Source organism: Hippocampus bargibanti, linkage group LG17 (assembly GCF_051943395.1).
Source record: "Hippocampus bargibanti isolate YZ-2025 linkage group LG17, ASM5194339v1, whole genome shotgun sequence".
NCBI lineage: Eukaryota > Metazoa > Chordata > Actinopteri > Syngnathiformes > Syngnathidae > Hippocampus > Hippocampus bargibanti.
Genome location: NC_142750.1, coordinates 10,458,331 through 10,477,570, shown reverse-complemented (window position 1 = coordinate 10,477,570; position 19,240 = coordinate 10,458,331). Strand labels below are relative to the sequence as shown.

The window sequence follows — 19,240 nt, the reverse complement described above, 5'->3', positions numbered from 1 at the left end:
TTTGGCAATGAATGAGATAAATGAATATCTTTCAAAAGGAATAACAATTTTTGAATAGCTATTTACTGTAATGACTGATGCGTAACTGACCCTGAAATATCTACCAAAACCGCTGTTGTGACTGATGGACAACTTTTATGAAAAGAGCAACAGCTTTGATGAACACCTTATCCATCGCGGCGACTGACGGGCAACTATTGGCTGTAGTGACTGATGGTGAACAGCTTTGAAATTGCTACCCAGTATGAAACACGTGCTGTGTGTGAAAAACTGCCCTGCAACAGCATACTCTGTCATGTGGGGGCTGCGGGTCACCGTCATGCTGTAGAAATCAGCTCGACATGGGAGAAAAAAAACGGGAGCCGGAGCATTTAAAATGTGAAGCGGTGGCGGCAGACGTCGGGCCGACATGGCGGCGCAACCGTCACGCTCCTGTGGGAACATCGAAGTGACACGGTGATGGCGTTGCGTAACTGGAATGAGCAAGCGATCGAGCATGGAGGAAAACCCACTCGGAGCTGACGCAAGCGGCGAAGCACGGCGAGTTCAGCGGCTCATTACGGACCTTTCCGCACGCGGCAAACCGAGTGGAACTTTCCAGGTCATCCCCGTGTCACCGACGGTGTTGGTCGGGTTCAGCCGGTCACAAATAATCTCACCCGTCTGTCCAAAACAAACTCTTCATCCCAGGCTTGCTCAGATTACCATGAGGTGCTTTGAAGACGTTTCTTAATTAAGGGGGAAAAATGGATTATGCAGCCAGACGAGCAATGGCGTCACTGGACTAAAAATAACAATTCTGAAGAGAAAATGGAGCACATATATAAAGTTTGTTTATCAGTTTAGAGACAGTGGATGGGAGTCTCGTTCAAGGCCTTTTAAAGCAGCCAGCAGGATGTTGAGATTTACTGTAAAGCAAAAAGACACAAACCCTCAATCTTATGATGCGCTCAAACACAGGGAGGACAAGTCACAATCACTATCGAGGCCATAAAAAGACTACCAAAAAAAATCTCTGGATTTTGAACGGGGAAAGAAAAATTGCAAACAATATGGCAAGACGGAATCTGAAATCCAAACCCAGAATAAAGAAAGTGTTAAAGCCTAAAGGAAATTTTGGTTCAAATATAGATTTTTGTTATTGTTCACAAATGTACAATTAGATTTTGAAAAAGTACAATAGGTTTCATTTTGTTGCTGATACAGATATAAAGTATTTATTAGCAATATTAAGATATCTGGGCTCCATTAGTCATCCTGTCTTTCGTCCGTTAAAAAAGGGCCATGCCATTTTGACATGAGCAGTATTCGGAAGACAGTAAAGCATGGAGCAATAACTTTTCTGATCGTCTGAATTCACCTTATCGGATCGTCTGATTTCACCTGATCAGATCATCTGAATTCACCTGATCAGGTCGTCTGAATTCACCCGATCAGGCTGTCTTAATGCACCTAATCGGATCGTCTGAATTCACCTGATCAGATCATCTGAATTAGCTTGATCATATCGTCTGAATTCACCCGATCAGGCTGCCTGAATACACCTAATCGGATGGTCTGAATTTACCTGATCAGATCGTCTTCAGTCACCCGATCAAACTGATAGATCGTCTGAAGTGACCATCTGAAGTCATGTGATCAGCCACGTCTGAAGTTACGTGATCAGATGGTGTTAGGTCACGCGTTGAGATCGTGTTATGAACGTGATCAAAACATGTTAACATTGTGTTTTGTGGTCGCAAAAAAAGGCCAATGTCGAAGTTATACTCACTTTCACTTTTTGACTTTTACTCCGTAATCTATACCTTTCACATTTTGAGAAGCCTTGGTTTTTGTTCAAGAAAATAAAGTGAACATTTTTTGGGATCAACGATGACAGCCTTGTGTTTTTGTTTTCAATAATGATAAAGGTAAGTGTTGGGGTAATTCACTATACGAACATCTTTAAACATCTTTTTGCATCATTTCGTTTTGGTTTGGACTTCCTGATACGTCATCCTGCCTTCCTTTACATGATGTCACATCCCATTACGTCACATCCTATTGCGTCGCACCCTGTCAGTCATATAAATGCTCTCCCAGTCCGGCTCTCTCTCTTTCCCTTCCTGCTTCCTCCTCGGCCGACGTCCCACAATGACTCCGCTGTCTTCAAGATTAACCTGACCAACACCTGGCTTCCTGCTGATTTATCCATCCTCTGCCATCACCACCCGTAGAAGCGATGAGCCAGGGACGAACGATCTAGATAAATCCATTATTATGGAACGCGTCAGAAATCGTCATGCCTGGCTGAAGTAAAAACAAAAGGAACGCAAGTTGCGGCTACAGAAACAATCAAGTTGAGAAATAACAACAACAAAACTTGGGCTGTAGATGATGCCAGAAGTTTGCAAAAAAAAAAGATATCGGGGAGATGATTGATGGTCAAAATGTGAAACAAAATAAAACTGTGGATAAAACTAGATTTAGGGAGAACAGATTGTGGCTGTAGCTATGCCTCAATTGCTGCAGTCCCGAATTTCCTTGAAGTGCAAATGAAATCTCCCCGAGCGGGACAATTATGGGATTTGTGACCCAAACACTTGTGCTAAATTTAGCTCCCCTGGGCGGCCATGTTTGACTTGCTATGTCGCGGACGGCTTTGCTTTGCTTTGTGTGTGTCGGTCGTGTGTGCTTACATAACGGCGAGGCTTCCAGGCTTCCGCTGCGAGCGTGGGCTTGCGGGAAAAAGTGCCGGTGGGAGAGAAGGGAAGAACTACAGAGGAAGACAAAGCACTTTCCCCAGCCCCCTCCGAAACCACCCCACAATGGCGCCTCCCCCTGCTCATTAACTTAAGCGTGGTGTGCATCCTGCACGATAACATTTGAAGTAAAAAAAAAGAATAAAAAGAAAAGCAAAGCTCCGCTTTTACTTTCCTGCCATCTGTTCCACTTGGAGAGGAGCTCACCATTTCAACACCCCCCTTCCCCACCATACAACCAACACCCCCTCACGAAACAGCACATTTCCCGCCTCCTCATTTTGGAGTGCACCTTCTTCTCTTGGATGCGGATGCTTAGCATATCTAAATCCGGAGTGCCAAACACAATGTGACACGCCACAATTTGAGGTCGGCGTAGATAGAAAAGAAAAAAATAAAAACGGGATAATGTCGGCGATGATTGTCGGTGAGGCGTGGCGGTAATCATTTCCTGGCAGGAACGGCGACAGGACGCACTCTTGCCGTTATTATCTCATCTCTGGTTAGACATTGTGAAGTAAGACAGAAATAACAGGCTGAGGATGATTGGGACAAGTAAATCGGAGTTGGACAAAATCATCTTTAATGACCAAAAAAGTGCGGCAGACGTTAGCCACTAACCAATTGAAAACAAACTGGGGTTTGCTGACTGCAGATCATTGATAGCCTCCAAAAAAAAAGAATGAACTTTTGGCGAAAGAAAAAAATGGAACACTTTACCCCACTAACCCAAACCATATCACAAAGCTAACACCTGCAACCCGCCCGGTCGCCCATCCATCCATCCATATATACACTCACTCACACACACACACACACACACACACACACACACACACACACACACACACACACACACACACACACACACACACACACACACACACACACACACACACACACACACACACACACACACACACACACAATGTAGTACTGTTTCAATTTCAGTGGTGATCCTTGCACTTCATCGCTAGTCCTTCAGTAGTGCTACATTTCAGTCTGAAAAAAGTGGTGTTATTTACTACAAGTTCACCAGAGGGTACCATTGGCCAGGAAATAACTGAGCGACCTATCTTCATGATGTCCATTTTTTCTTGAAAAGTCCGCCTTGAAAATGGCTTTTAGAGTAAATCTCCAACTTCAGCCATTGTGGGTTGATAAATCTGTGATTAAATCCACACAATATATTTGCTTATGCAGCTCGCTACCGATATAGCGTGCTAGCTCTGGCCAGTATGCTCTGGTCACTACTGGGTTGTGATCAGAGCAGTTTTCACAAACTATGATTGGCTAGTGACTAGTGACTGCAAGAAGTCACTGGTACCCCTTTTGGATTGCCAACTTAAAATCTGATTGGTTAGTGCAACAGTTTGATCGACACATTTGATGAAAAAGCGCTCACAGAACTGATTGTGAAGGCATGCAGGTCGATTTCTAAAAAAAGGATGGCCGAAACGTGATTGGATAAAGGGTTAAATACAAAAACAATTTGGAATTATTTCATAAAAATTCATGGACAAAATATAATTAACATCAGTTCGTGATTCAGATATTTTTAGGGCAGCAGAGAAGGATTTACAGGCCTTGACGGCCCGCCACTGTTCAATTTACATTCTAGCTTTATATGTCCAGAATGCAAACATCTACCTTATCAAACATTTCATTTACATAAGAGGCTGGTAGCTGGATGGAAGGATGGATGATAATGGACATGTAGATTTGTAGACCCATGTGTAAGCCTTGTCTTCAAAGCCATCCAACCACCCACCCGCACAATTCATCAATGCATCCATCCATCCATCCATCCAGCCCCCAAAAATACCTCCCGAACCTTGACCCTATCCCCCAAACCATAAATCTAATCCGAACACCTAACGTACGGGTTCGGGTTAACCTGTAGAGAGTCAGAGACACGTTTCCTCCCAAAAGGTGGTGTCCTAACACACGGATCTACTTTAATTCTCCACATTGTTGTTTACAGCTGACCATCGAGATTCTCCGAAGGGGATGGCCCAACTGACCCGTGTGCGGGCGAGCGTCGAGCGTCACAAATGGAAGTGTCTCATGGTGTCATTATTTATGCGAGAATGCCCTTGGGGAGTCTTTGCACTTGTTTGTTGAGTCTGCGAGCAAATGAGCCGCTTGCTTCCAATTTGTCCTGTACCAGCAAACCACCACGTCACCTTGTTGTGATGCTTGTGTGTCTGTGCGAGTGTCTGTGTGTGGATAGTACTGCCGGGAACCGACCCGGAACCGCAGACAGTGTTGTTCTCGGGGCGCTTGGAGGCCAAGACACAAGAGTGAGGACAAAGTTACTGAGCGGTAACTACACGAAGGGTGACGAATGGCACCTACCTCCATCGAGGCAACAACAAAAAAAACAAACATTGTGCATTACCCTGAAAGGAACTTTTGAAGGGCCACAGGATGTTTGAAAGGTGTCAACGGGTTTGAAAAATAAAGATCTGGAGATAAATAATGGGCCATGGGTTTAGTTTCATGAACTACAATTACAAATAATAATAATATTAATAATTGGATTGGATTTGCCTTTATACAATAATAATAATAATTATTATTATTATTACTATTACTGGTGTTGTTACTATTACTGGTGTCGTTACTATTACTGCTGTCGTTACTATCACGGTTGTTGTTACTATTGCAGTTGTCATTACTTTTACGGTTGTCGTTACTTTTACAGTTTTCGTTACTTTTGTTCGTACTGTTGTTGCCGCTGTTATTATTTCGGGAACTGTCAATGGAAATCCATGTTTACCACCAGTTTTATAGGTTTAGTCCAGGAAATAAAACTACCAAGACCTCAAACTTATTGTTACGTTCCACGAAAAAATAATTTAAGCTAAATCAACATTTTAAGACTTGCTAGAGTGGACTATAACGCGATCGTCACCCAATTTCAAGTGAATGAAATCCTCCTTGCAACCCCAAACAAAACATACTACGGACCATATTTCCAACCAACAAGAACAATAAGTCCTTTGAACTATGAGTAAAATTGAAATGGTCGCTTTATTATGAGCTATGAGCTATCTATTAGCTGGCTAGTTAGCTTTCTATGAGTGGGTTGAGTGAACGATGGCGCCTGTGGCTGCCGCTGCTCACCCGCAGAAAAAAACGTATCCTGTGACTGTAAAGTGTCCTTGAGAGTTTTGAAAGGCGCTTATAAATGAAATGTATTATTATTATTATTATTATTATTATTATTATTATTATTATTATTATTAGTTCCTAATCACAATTGAGATGCAAAGTCACAGATAAATATGCTAAATATACAATTACACAACCATGAATAACTAGAACTTGCAGTGAAAGTTCATTTTACTGTGACATACAGTTCAGTCACAGTTTATCACCAGTTTATCATCAGTCTTGTGAACCAAACCATTCCATTCCTGTTCACCGTCAGCACAAAAATAAATGTGTTTCTCTAATTGAGTTCCAAAAACCAAATGTGTCGTTGAGTAGCAACATGTTAAATGTCGTATGGGGCAGTACAATGAACCAAAATGAAATGTGAGACAATCACCAAATCAGAATATTGTTGCTTTGTGTGACACGCATTCGCATTAGCATTGTGTTTGTACTCAATGTAGGAGGAAGACTTTTATAAGGCAAGCGAATAACGGGACGAGGGGGTAGAAGCCGTGTGATTGGAAGGGGGACAGGGGGAGTGAGAGGATCCTCTAATGAGCTCTCCCGCGAAAGAACTCAACACCTCTGAGGCTTAATTGCCGGGAGGGAATGTTATCCCGTCTGGCTCTGTGCCGGGATTGGCCAAGCACACCTGCCAGATACGCTCTCTCGCTTTCCCTCCACATTGATCCGTGTAATCCCCTCAGGCCTGCCTCCTGCGGAGAACCCGGTCCTTCATCTTCTCTGGGAACATCTCCCGCTTGTCTGGGATGCGCCCCGCAAATCCTCCCAACTTGAGACTCGGGTCCAATCAGAACAAAGCAGCACCACGGAGGGTTGAAACGAAAAGATTTGATGGCCTACTTTTTGGAGGAGCTACCCCAGAGATAACCGTTTGTTTCTCAAGCACTGAGTCATCATAACGCATAACAGATTTCCTCCTCGAGGTGCATTAAAGTCCCGAATTGCGTCATGGTTATCATCACAGGCGCCAAGATGGGCAATGTCGTCATTAGCATTTTAACAGACATCATGATGAACATTATCGTTACAATCGGTATCGTCATGATCACTGACATGAGAATCAGCATTGGCATGATCGTTATTGTCACAGGTGGCATTATCACGAACGTTATCAGACCAATCGGCATCATCAGGAACGTTATCCTAACAATTGGTATCATCATGATCAGCATCAGCAACATAAACATTAAAATCAGCATCGGCATGATCGCTATTGTCATGATCGGCATTATCATGGACGTTATCGTAACAATCGGCATCATTATGATCGTTATCGTAACTTTTTGCATCATCAGGAAGATTATCATAAAAATCGTCATTATTAGGAACGTTATCATAACAATCGGTAGCATCATGAACTGCAACGGCATGAACGTTATTGCCACAACCGGCATCATCATAAACGCTATTGTAACAATCTGTACTGTCATGATCATTGACATCAGAATCAGCATCGGCATGATCGTTACTGTCACGATCGGCATCATCATGAAGGATATCGGAACAATCGGCATTATCAATTGTCCATCCACCATCATCAGCGACATTATCATGGCAATCGGCATTGTCATGATGATCTTTATCATTATCAGTTTTTCCAGACATCATGATTTTCATCATTTTCATCGTTATTACCATTGTGATCATCATTTTCACAACCGGCATCATCCTGACTGTCATGATTGTGTCCGTCGTCGTCATTGTGATTGCCATCGTAATCGTTTTCTGTCAGGGTCACCATAATCATGATTATCATCATTTAAAAAATTAGCACAATTGCCATTACCATCATTGTCATCATCGCAATCATTTTATTAATGTTGTCTTCATCATTACTGTCGTGATCCTCATCGTTATAATAGTCGTCACTGTCTTTACGATAATCAGCCTAATCAACCATCAGTGTCATCATCGTCGGTCGTCTCCGTCGTCATCATTACCACCATCTTTATCGTCATCACCGTCATTTTCATTGTCACAAATAATTATCCAAAGCAGCATTTTCATCGTCTACATCACTGTCACCTCATCTGAACCGTCATCAACTACATTGCCGTCTTTCAAATCATCCATTATCATCATGATCATTATCATCATGGCCGACAATCATCATCATTGGACGTTTCTACCATTCAAATTGATGCCCTACCTGCGTGGAGGTCTTTCCGTTCAAAGGCGTGGGTCAGCACAAGCAGCAGGAGTTCCGGCGCCGATCCGTCTGTTAATCACAAGCACAAGAGCAGGCGGCATTAGTTCACAAAAACGTCACACTGCGAAAAAATGTGGCGAAATTTACCATTTTGGCACATTACGGCAATGAATACACAATAGCATAGGACACATTGTCATTCAAAAACATTCGTGCTTAGAATTTCAATAGCTCCTCAAAGTGGACTGAGTTAAGCGACAAATATCGATGTTTCACCCTTGGTTATCTTGAGCATCTTAAAATAATGATCTGATGGAACTCAATGGTGTTCACAGCAAATAACAGCAACGTGGCAATTGCTAGCGTGCTCGCCAATGACCCTGCTGTATCAACTTTCATTTTTATCTGATTCCTTGCAAGCATTTTATGTCAAACAAGATTTCAAAATCAATGCTTCCACATCCGATATGCCCGTAATCCTTATTTTCATTCATTTTCATTATTTCTTGCTGTGACCTTCTTCTCAAGGTCATATTACACCATTACGAGCACCCTCTTTATGCTAAACGTAACACACACTCTCCTTAAGCTTGTAAAGACGGTCAATCGCCATGCGTGTTTATATGTGTGTGCGTGTGTTAGCGCGTGCGAAGAAAACACAGAGGTTGAGTGCAAACATGGCACACAGCCGCCTCGTAAAACGCATCCAGAGTGCGACTTAATGACCTTGACATGAGTAGGTACACGGGGAGAGGATGGCTAGGTTACATGCACCCACATACACACTACTCTGGAAGAACACGGAGATAAACAGGAAATGGATGGATTTTACTGAGTACTTGATTGACTGGAAACATAAGCATTTGTAGAAACACACACACACACACACACACACACACACACACACACACACACGCACACGCACACACACACAAACAAATAACTATACCTACACAAGCAGACACACACACCAATAGCAGCATAGTAAACAGGATGTGTATCCGTTGATTGAGGCAAAAGCTAATTTATTTTCTTGATGCAACAATATGATATTCCACGGCCCCTGCATTGCTGCGGGATTCTTGCCCTTTCCCGTGGTTCATTTGCAACAAAACAACTCTCCTTGTGATGCTGATGCTAATGCTAACGTTCACAGTTTCCCAATGCCATTGTATTACAATCCACAATCTCCACTCTATGTCTACAACTTACAAGGCAGGAACCCTATAAAAATCTGCTGATAAAGGCTAACAATATGCTTGCTTTTTTTTTTTGTAGCGTTCCTGGTCTTTCCACTTTGTCACCTGCTCAGGTGTGCTGTACAAACCACTTTGCTCACTTCCATAGCAACCCGGCCGCTAATGGGACACAACGTGATTAGCATATTGTTTGCACCTCATCTTGTAGGGGGGCCTTTTATGTAAATGAGGACTTTGAACAAGCTAAAATGTTCGTGTGTGTGAGTGTGTTTGTGTGTTTTTGGATACTCCTTGTATGAGCTTCATTAGCAGAGCAAATGCCATTAGTAATTAGCAAGAGAGCGAATGTAAATAGATAAACAAGTTAGATAAATAAAAAGCAACGTGATGATGATGACGAGGACGATGATGATGATCTAATTCATCCACTTCCGCCCACGGCATGCTCTTATGTCTTTCCCGAAAGACATTTTTTTTCTCCTGTGGCTTTTGTAGAGGATGTGCAGAGCTTCCACTTACAACCTGGCTGAGGGGAGTGAGTTTACAAAACAAAGTCTTTGCCGAGAACAATCCGGTGGCTATATTTAGCAACTTTACTGACCGCAAACACTATTTTTAAGATGAAGAAAAAATGACGATGCACTTCAAGCGTGGTTGTCTTAGTCCTGTCGCATTTGTGACAAATTCAAGGATTTGGTGCAACTCCAGCCAACATTTACTCATTTTAATCCTTTTCAAAATCATCTTGAAACACTCACTAAGGCATACACACAACTCCCAACTCAACTGTATTTATAGAGGAATTTAAAACAAACATCGCTGTATACAAAGTGCTGTGTATGGAACAAATATCATATATCCAACAATAAAACAAGCAATTATTAACAAAGACAGTAGAAAACCCAAAACATTAACACAAAGATCCACTCTGAGTTGTCCTCAGTCAAATGTCCAAGAAGTTTGAGTTTTAAAGATGGTCAGCGAGGGGATATATGTACATACATATTTATTCACATACAACGACAGACACAAAATGCATGAAGATAGAAAGGCAGGTCAACACATACCTGTATGCACACACACACACACACACAAACACGCGCACACACGCACACGCACACGCACACACACACACACACACACACACACACACACGCACGCACACACACACACACACACACACACACACACACACACACACACACACACACACACACACACGGCCGTTGCAAACCTTTCACTGCAGTGTGTGTATGTGCACAGGTTTAATATTGTCTTGGGCTCACTTAAGCATGACAGTAACGGAATGAGATGGCGGCAGGCGGCCGCCATTCATCATGCAGGCCTTGACGTCATGTGATTGCCGCTAAGTGATTTTCTGTCTTAACAACGAGCCGGCGTCGCTCCAAATGTTCCAACAGCCGGCGTCGACCCATGTTGGGTACAAAATTTAATTCATTCACTACCATTGACAAATGTATTCGGGAATTGAAAATATGAGGTAGAGCGCCTTTCCCGAATTTGTTCAGGTTTTGGTTTTTCTTGCTGGAGTGCCAATAACTGCGCTGGTCAGACCTCTTTGTTCCAGCTTCAGCTTATGTTAAAGCGCTATATAAACCAATATCTATGTACAGTATTGTATTGTATTTTGGACAGCTGCCCTCATTTCAAGATCATATAACTCCAGGCCCATACAATGTAAGAATTAACTCTTTTTCTGAAACAAGAGAGGTTTAAGGTTTGTTACGCTGCATTGAATGTTTATGTAGTCCTAAAACTCAATATTCTGTGTGTCCTGGAATACGAGTGACAATGACAAAAACGCTGGCACTGGAGTGGGCACATTTTTGCACATCAGGCAGTGAATGAGTTAATGTGACAGAAGAGCACAAAGGGTATCGACGGTGCATGCTAAGCTAACTAGCATCCGATATATAATACAATATAATCTGTGTCCGATTTCCATGCAGGCCTTCCACATTGACCGGTGACCACTCAAATCATCCCGCTAATACCTGGACTATTGAATGCGGCTTCTGAGATCACAGTGAAAACATACTACGAATTGAATATTTTTACATATTTTATAATTTTAGTGGTGGTCCAAGCAGGAGGTGAGAACGTTGGAGCATCATGGTGGACAAAAGTCATTTTCTCCACTGGGATTGACACTATTGACAGCGAGGGAGCCCCTTTCAATCCAGCCTGGGGACATCTCAGCGTGAAGCCGGCTGTCAGCAAGCCGAGCGCTCGACGAGGACCCGTGGGGTGTTCTTTGTGTGGTTGCCATGGAAACAGATGCGTGAGCTACAGTATCAGTAACTTTAATTCCTTAAATGGCCTGATGCGCAAGGTGGATGGCATCAAATATGAACTCCAACGCAGCCCCTTTCACGCTCCAGGCGTGACACTACAGACAATTTATTCACCAGTAGATTTCTGATACAAGTCGCTGGAGCGAGACATTGCCGTGTCCATAAATGTGTGTACACTCATGACTTCTACTTTATTACAAGAGAGAAATTGTACAGAGTGTTGATGCAATGCGCGTAAATACACAAAGTTTGCTGACTTCCACTGGAACAACCAACATTGTTTTGTCCTCTTGATCATCAACAATTGTTTGCAAGAAAGCGAAAGAGAACAATGTTGTCATGAATCACATGCCGCTTCACCTGCCACCCATCCATCCATGGAGAAGATAGGATGTTTCATGTTTGGATGTTAAAAGAAAAATAAATTTAGATAGCTAGCTAGTGAGATAGGTAGCTAGAGAGATAGCTAGACAGATAGCTAGACAGATAGCGAGATAGATAGCGAGATAGATAGATAGCTAGATAGCAAGATAGCGAGATGGCTAGATAGCAAGATAGCAAGATAGCAAGATAGATAGCAAGATAGCAAGATAGATAGCAAGATAGATAGCTGGACTCATGTAAATACAGCAAATCAGTTTCTGAAAAAAAACGCCTGCCAGACGCCCGGGGTGTGCGACTTTTCTGTCAGGCGGACAACTTACAAATTGTCGCCGCTCGGGTGGCCGACAACTACTTTAAGAAAAGAAAAGAAAAAAACAGAAAAAAAAGATTATTTTTCAAATCAAACGTTTGCTTTATTCAATAAAGCAAACGTTTCAACAAAGATTTTGAAATCTGAATACATTATGCAGATTTCGAAATCTTCGTTCGGTTTGGAAATTTTGGAATTTCGGTTCGTTTGGCAATTTGCATACTCGGCTCGGAAGCCTGCTTCGATCGACTGGTCTAAATTTTCCCAAGGTGTAATTCGGAGCGTGAAATGTTGTTCGTCTCCTGGTGCCCTGTGATTGGCTGTCAACCGGTTCAGGGTGTCCCTTGTCTACTGCTGAAGACAGCCAGGATCGTCTCCAGCATCACCTCCGACCAAATGATGATTTCATAGGACAATCGTGATTGATATGAAATAGTCTGTAAAATGACGTCCTTGGTTGGGCGTAGGTGGGGGGGGGTCAATTGTCTCAGTGTGTTTGTGGCCTTAAATGGTACCTAGCGTAGGTTATATTTGCAAGACGTGACAAGTGTTTGTCAGGTCGGGATGAGATGAAGATATCTGTACGACTAAAAGGCTTGACGAATCGAAACAACCGCTCTTGCTTGGCATGATGCAAAACTTGCTGCCGTGTGAGGAGCGTGTCATCAGTGACAGCAGATCAGAAGACTGGAGGCGCCTCAGGTACCTGCCGGAATTTCCACACCCCCTCACCGCTGCCCGTCTCCTTTACGCTCCTTCCGTCTCTGGCTTGGCTTCTTCCCAAGCAACAGATTGGCGCCGTCGCTGGAGTAACGTCTCACAGATGGAGCGGCACGGCTCGTGGAGGACGCCTGACAGGATCAATCCCGGGGCTCGTTCGCTCGCAGTCAATTAAGCCGTGTTAGTTTTGACAGGAGCCACGGGCCAAATAACAGCCGTCAGCCTCGACGAGTGGAAATATTGGGACCAAACACGACGAGAAGATGGAGGGGGAGAAAAAATATAAAAATAAAAACAGATGCTCTCTTGTAGCAGTCGTGAAGAGGATAAGGATGAGGGGGTGTGAGGGAGCTTGAGGCACACTGAGGGGCCAACCTGAATAAGAATTTCAGTTGAACACGGCACACCTTTGGGCTGCCAAATCCGTTGATCCATTGGCAGAGCTATATTTTGAAACTTTGTGAGTTCAGGGGTGTGCAAACTTTTGAGGTCAAGGGTCAAATCAGGAGGAACCAATGATTACTTTCTCATATTCTAATGCTGATGACTAGAATACCATACCTGTCAACCTTGGCTAATAGCTGCCCTTGTCTTATTAGTGGAGAAAAATGTAGTACGCCGTACATTATTTCAAATGATAAAAAAAAACACTAACACAAGCGGAAAATTTGTGGAATACCGCTGGATCAGCACTAGATATGAAGTGTTTGGTCTATGGAACATGAGACTTGCTTTAGATAGTAAAATCCACTTGCAGCCACTTTTACGTCCTTTTTACACTTAATGCTGAACGAAAACTGAGGACCTTTTGTCAACGATCCTATCCATCCAGCGTATTCACCTTGGAGACTGTCCCATTCTTTTTGATGGCGACCCGATCCTAGAGTTTTTCTCTTCTTACTAGGCGATTCTCCCATACTTACTTCTAAGTTATAACTACTTGATTCTTCGATTGCAACACAAATGCCGGACTTCAAATACGGAAACGGAAATACAAAATCAAACGAAAACAATGTGACGCGCATGTCATGATTCAGAAATTTTTATCGTATAAAAGTTGTTATACGGCTTACACAATTCAAAATGGGCAAAATGTACAAGTTGACAGGTATGGAATACAGTGGCGATCCGTACATTTCATGACCCGGAGAAAAGCCAGGTGGGCCCGGGAGAACATGCAAACTCCACACAGGGAGGCCTGACCTGGTCTTTAACTCGCGACCTCTGCACTGTAAACGAACGTGCTAACCACTCCCAGGACGCCTCATAAGAATTCATGGACAAAATGTAATGAACATCAGTGTGTGATTCAGATTTTTTTAGGCCAGCAGAGAAGGCCTTGCAGGCCCTGACGGTCCAACACTGATAGAACGGAATAAAGCTAGAAGAAAAGCTTTGGCATTTTAATTTGGTTTAAGGCCTTCATTGTGAGAGGAGAATATTATTTGGCCCTTAAAGTCAAAATGCACTCCAAGTAAACACTTGACAAAAAGACTGGACAGTCCTGTTCAACACCCCTGCAACGGTCAAACGCGTATACGAACGCATTCGTCACAATCAACGACAGAAAACAAAAGCACCAACGTGGAAATCATCAAAAAATAAAAAATAAAGCAGGGTTAACACGCCTTAAGCAGGTCTGCCGGATTTCTCCACTAATAAGACAAATGACTGTGAAGTGAAGACAATAGAAGCGCGGCGCCACCTACTGAGAGACGAGGTGGAGATGAGCGCTTTGAAGCCTTCGGAAAATACAGCGCAAATCTTTGATTAGGACGCAAAGGTAGGATGCCGTGGGCGATGGTCTGAAAACGCTTGGCATCTGCTCCCAACACACACACGTACGCAGATTCACGCGGGTACGTGCGCATATCAATGCACACACACCACACATCCTATCCTGCTTTGAAGGGTTATCAAGGCCGCTGGTTAATGATGTCCCCGTCTTTCTTAGCGACGAGCGCCTCCACGGGGCGGAATGGAGCCCTTTAATTAGTTTGCAAACAGGTCAATTAAATAGTCTTCCTTCCCAATCGTTTTCTGCGGGACAAAAACGTGCTTGGGAGCAGATCATAAACGGTGGGAACCTCTGCTGTCATTACACCCCCCTTGCCAAAAATAGGTGAAACATTGGCAGCTTGACTTCATTTTGTAATTTTTTTTGCAATTGCGTTTGGGAGGTTTACCGAATGAAGATAGGCAACACCAACATGGAGTTTAGGAATTGCAAAAATTGGCTTAGGTGCACCAATTGTATTTCTTTTTTTATATCTCAATGTGAGCCATGGAAGCCATTTTGGCTTGGCAGCATGCAATTTGATGGATTTGTCCATCACGTGTAGACACACGTTAAAAAAAAAAAAAAAAAATTTAGCCTCAAATATTACCACAAATTATCAGGAAACTCTCCTTGTTTTGGTTGGCAATGTGAAATTTGATCTGTCATTGGTAGACAGTAAAAAAAGTCATCAAAAATGTCATACCGTTGTTTAAAGCCAAGCAGTGCCAGCCTCCACCCCCACTATCGTTACTTTGTCCTATTTGAGGCTGCATGTAAACCCCCCGTAACAAAGTGTTACGAGTCGATTTTTTTTTGTTCTCTTTTCATTTTTTAGTTGAAATTTGATTGTATTCCAAAAATGGTGGCAATTGTATTATCAAATACATTACTAGTCCTTTATTACTCACCTAGTTTTGGTTATTTTAAAATTGAACAACTCTAGCGTATTAACAGATGTAAAATTTCGGCATACTTTTTTTTTCATTGATTGTATGGACGTGTGAAGTCATAATGTAATACCGGAAAAGACACAGGAAGTGGAACTGTTCTATGAATGAAGGTCATTAGACCATTATTGTAATTTTTTCGTGGAATGGTCATGCCACCTGAATTTTCGAGAAATTCAGTCTCTCAAGTCCCGTTGATTCAACCACACAAAATTGGGGTAGACATATCTCATGAATAGATGCACCAAAAAGTTTCAGGAAGCCTTTCTTGAAAATAAACTGGAAGTCTGCCATTTTGACTTTTAATTGCCCATATAAAGTCATTGGACCAGTCTTGGGAGCACACCTCAGAGATTTACTTAGCAACATGACATTTGGTAGAGAAGTTGACGATTTACAGACACACACAAAAAGTCACATGATGCTATGCCCCCCCCCAAAAAAAAGACACAGGAAGTTGAGAACTCATTTGAACCGCCATTTTACAGTGAAAGCATCCCCAGTGAGTCGACCATTAGTGAGGAGCCGGTGGGACTTTTGCGCGTTGCGGCACTTTCCCCAAGCACAAAGAAGTCAATTTGTCATCCCGTGAAGAGGTTGAACCTTTAATTAAAGTGGAGAGACGCCGCCCTCGAAACCGTCACCCCCCCTTCACCACACCCTTCCCACCCCCACCATCGAGGCCCCGGCTAAATGTCAGCTGATAAATAACGACGGCGGATGTGAAGAGGCGCTCCCTTCACTCGGGTATAAAGGTCACGCACATTAGCGGGGTAAGTGCATATCAATGTTAAATAGGTTCAATTGTGTACATTGATGAAATGAGCCGAGCGCACTGTTGACGCTTGAAATAATGTGACATCATTAAGGCGGCACGTGATTGGCCGGATCGATACAAGTGACACTTTGCGACGGATGCGACGCAAGTGGTTATTAGCGGCCGCCGGCTAATGATCCGACCGATGGGCTTCGCATTCCGGAAGCTTCCCAATGAGCCAAGCTGCCGCTTTTGTAATCTGTTTGGCCTCAACAAATTAACGGTAACCAAGACGCGAATTGCGGCATGGGATTCTGAAAGGCAGTTTCCAGGTCACTCCAGGCAACACAAAGGGTAAGCAGAAGGAATTTTGCAGTTCATTGGCACCACGACAGTCAATTCACTTGGAATGACAATATGTTGCGGCTTGGAACTGAAGCAGATTTACGTGGGACAGGAGATGTGAGACAATATCTTTAGATGCTACAGCTTTGTGTTTGCTTTCAAAACTCGGCTTGTAGCATACGTTCACATTCCACCACGACATGCACCGGTGAAAAGGATGCTTTGATCTCCTACTCTTCGCCTTCTACTCTTTCATCTAGAACTGCTTCATGCAACAAAGAGGGTGCAGAAAGTGCTTAAGATTGAAGACTGTCTGTGTCTTTTGTGTTGTGTCACATTGTTTGTTATTTGGTTTTCGACTTCAAGATGGCACAGCGAGAGTGGCTCCCTTTACAGCAGCTCCTGTATTTTGTTTTTGCTGCTGTAAAATGTAAATGTCTCCACTGTGAGAAACATAAAGGCACATCTAATCTAATCTTATGTAATGTACTGATACAATTGCAATTTCCTGTGACTTTATGTCATGGCTTGCGCTTTTCAGTTAAGGATTTTTGTGGGGTTTGTTTTATTTTTTGGGTACTCCTCATTGTTTTGGCCTGCACACAACAACCCCCCTTTTGGCCGGATTTAATTATTTCTTGCTTGCCTTCATGTGTTGCCTTTATGCTAATGATACTCGTTAGCATCGGTGCGACATCAAAGCCACCTGTGTAGCACGCACACATTAGCTGCTTGCTGCCAAGGCTTAATGAGGCTTCACCTCCTTGACCCACCTCCCCTCCTCGCAGCCCCACATCAATTGACTCGGGGGTGGGGGGGGGCAATGCCGGAGGGGTCAACACAGCTATTCATCTTTAGTAGATTGAATTTGCTTCTCAATGATTGGCTTTTCCTGTTTGGTCTGGTCAAGCATGGCAAGTATGCCGGTGGAATTTGTCACCTTATTTCACGCCCTACTTGAAAATATTAAACCTTGTGTGAAATGGCAAATCTTGGTTTGAAATAAATCTAAGACCCTAAATCTCGTTTTGAAACCTGAACCTTAATTTGAAACCCTTCTTTTGCAACCTACACCGGATTGCAAACCACTACATAAATACAATAACATTGTGAAACCCTGAAAAGAAACTTGGAACAATCAGTGGGGCCACAGGGAGTGGTCCTCTGCTCCCCCCACCTTGAGAGTAGGGACCTATCATAGCTGTGTCCGGCGCCGCCATGTCTGGACATTAGAGATCTATAAATAGGGCCGATACGACCAGTCAGACTTTAGTTCGCTGACGAAGCCTCTTGGATGGGAGGCGAAACGTCCGAAACCTTCAAATTTGTACAGATGACGGCTGAAGAAACATTCTCATCGATGGACCACTCCTGTACGACTGAGAGCTTACACAGACTTATTCTGTGTTGAAAGTATAATTAAACCGCCGATCAAAGCCTAACCCTGAATAATAACCCTACTTTGAAATCTTTGTTGGTGGGTTTTGCAGCTTCGGGCGATAAGGAATCCACACAGTGAAGGCGCCAAGGCGAACTGCTGGGACGCGTGCGAAACAAAATGAAATTAGCGGCAAATGCTTTGAGGATCAGCATCACCTCGTTAACCCGGCCGCTATCTTTCATCACCAACCTAATTGCATTACAAAAGTGGGAGGAGAGAGGGGGTTAAGGGAGGGTTGTACCATTCCTGGAGTACCTCTTGAATCCGATATTATATCCTCTGTTGGACGTATTTTTATTTAAATCTTGCACATTTTTAGTTTATTTTTGTCAATCCTGTACATTTTAGTCATGTTTTTATTAGAACCTTGTCCAATATTGTCGGTTAATTGAATCATGTACCTTTATGTCGGATTTTTAGTTGAATCATGGTTGACTCGTGTTCTTACTTGAATAACTTTGTCATGTTTCTATTTGAATCCAGAATCAAACTTTGTCGCTTGACTGTGATCCCATAACCTTTTGTCATGTTTAAATTTAAAACCTTCATGATTAAAAGTATGACCTGTCATGTTTTTAATTCAATCGTGTACTTTTGACTCATTCACTGACAGACGACGTGAAAAAATGTCTCCACTCCAATGCCAGGGTTTTTGTCACTGTCACTTGAATTCCAGGACCCACATAATGTTGAGTCGTCAGACTATATAAACATTAAATACAGCGTTACAAAACCTTAGACACTCTTCTTTCATCAAAAAAAAGAGTTATTTCCTAAATTACATGGGTCTGGAGTTGTATGAGCTTGAAATGAGGGCAGCTGTCCAAAATATAATGCAATACGTACATATCGGTTTATATAGGGCTTTAACAAATGCTGAAGCTGAAACTAATCGCTAACATGAAAAAGGGGAATGCTGCCCCTGGTGGAAGGGAAAACATTGCCAAAGGTCTGACCAGGACTTTA

General features: G+C 42.9%; 1 protein-coding gene across 1 annotated transcript in view; it reads right to left on the bottom strand.

Annotated features, from left to right (window-relative positions):
• Positions 1 to 19,240, bottom strand: part of LOC148885693 (RNA binding protein fox-1 homolog 3-like) — a 326,703-nt gene that overhangs the window by 280,674 nt on the left and 26,789 nt on the right. Inside the window, exon 2 of the mRNA XM_089018729.1 lies at positions 8,077 to 8,145. The gene's annotated coding sequence lies outside the window, so the exon portion shown is untranslated. The remainder of the gene's footprint in view (positions 1 to 8,076; positions 8,146 to 19,240) is intronic.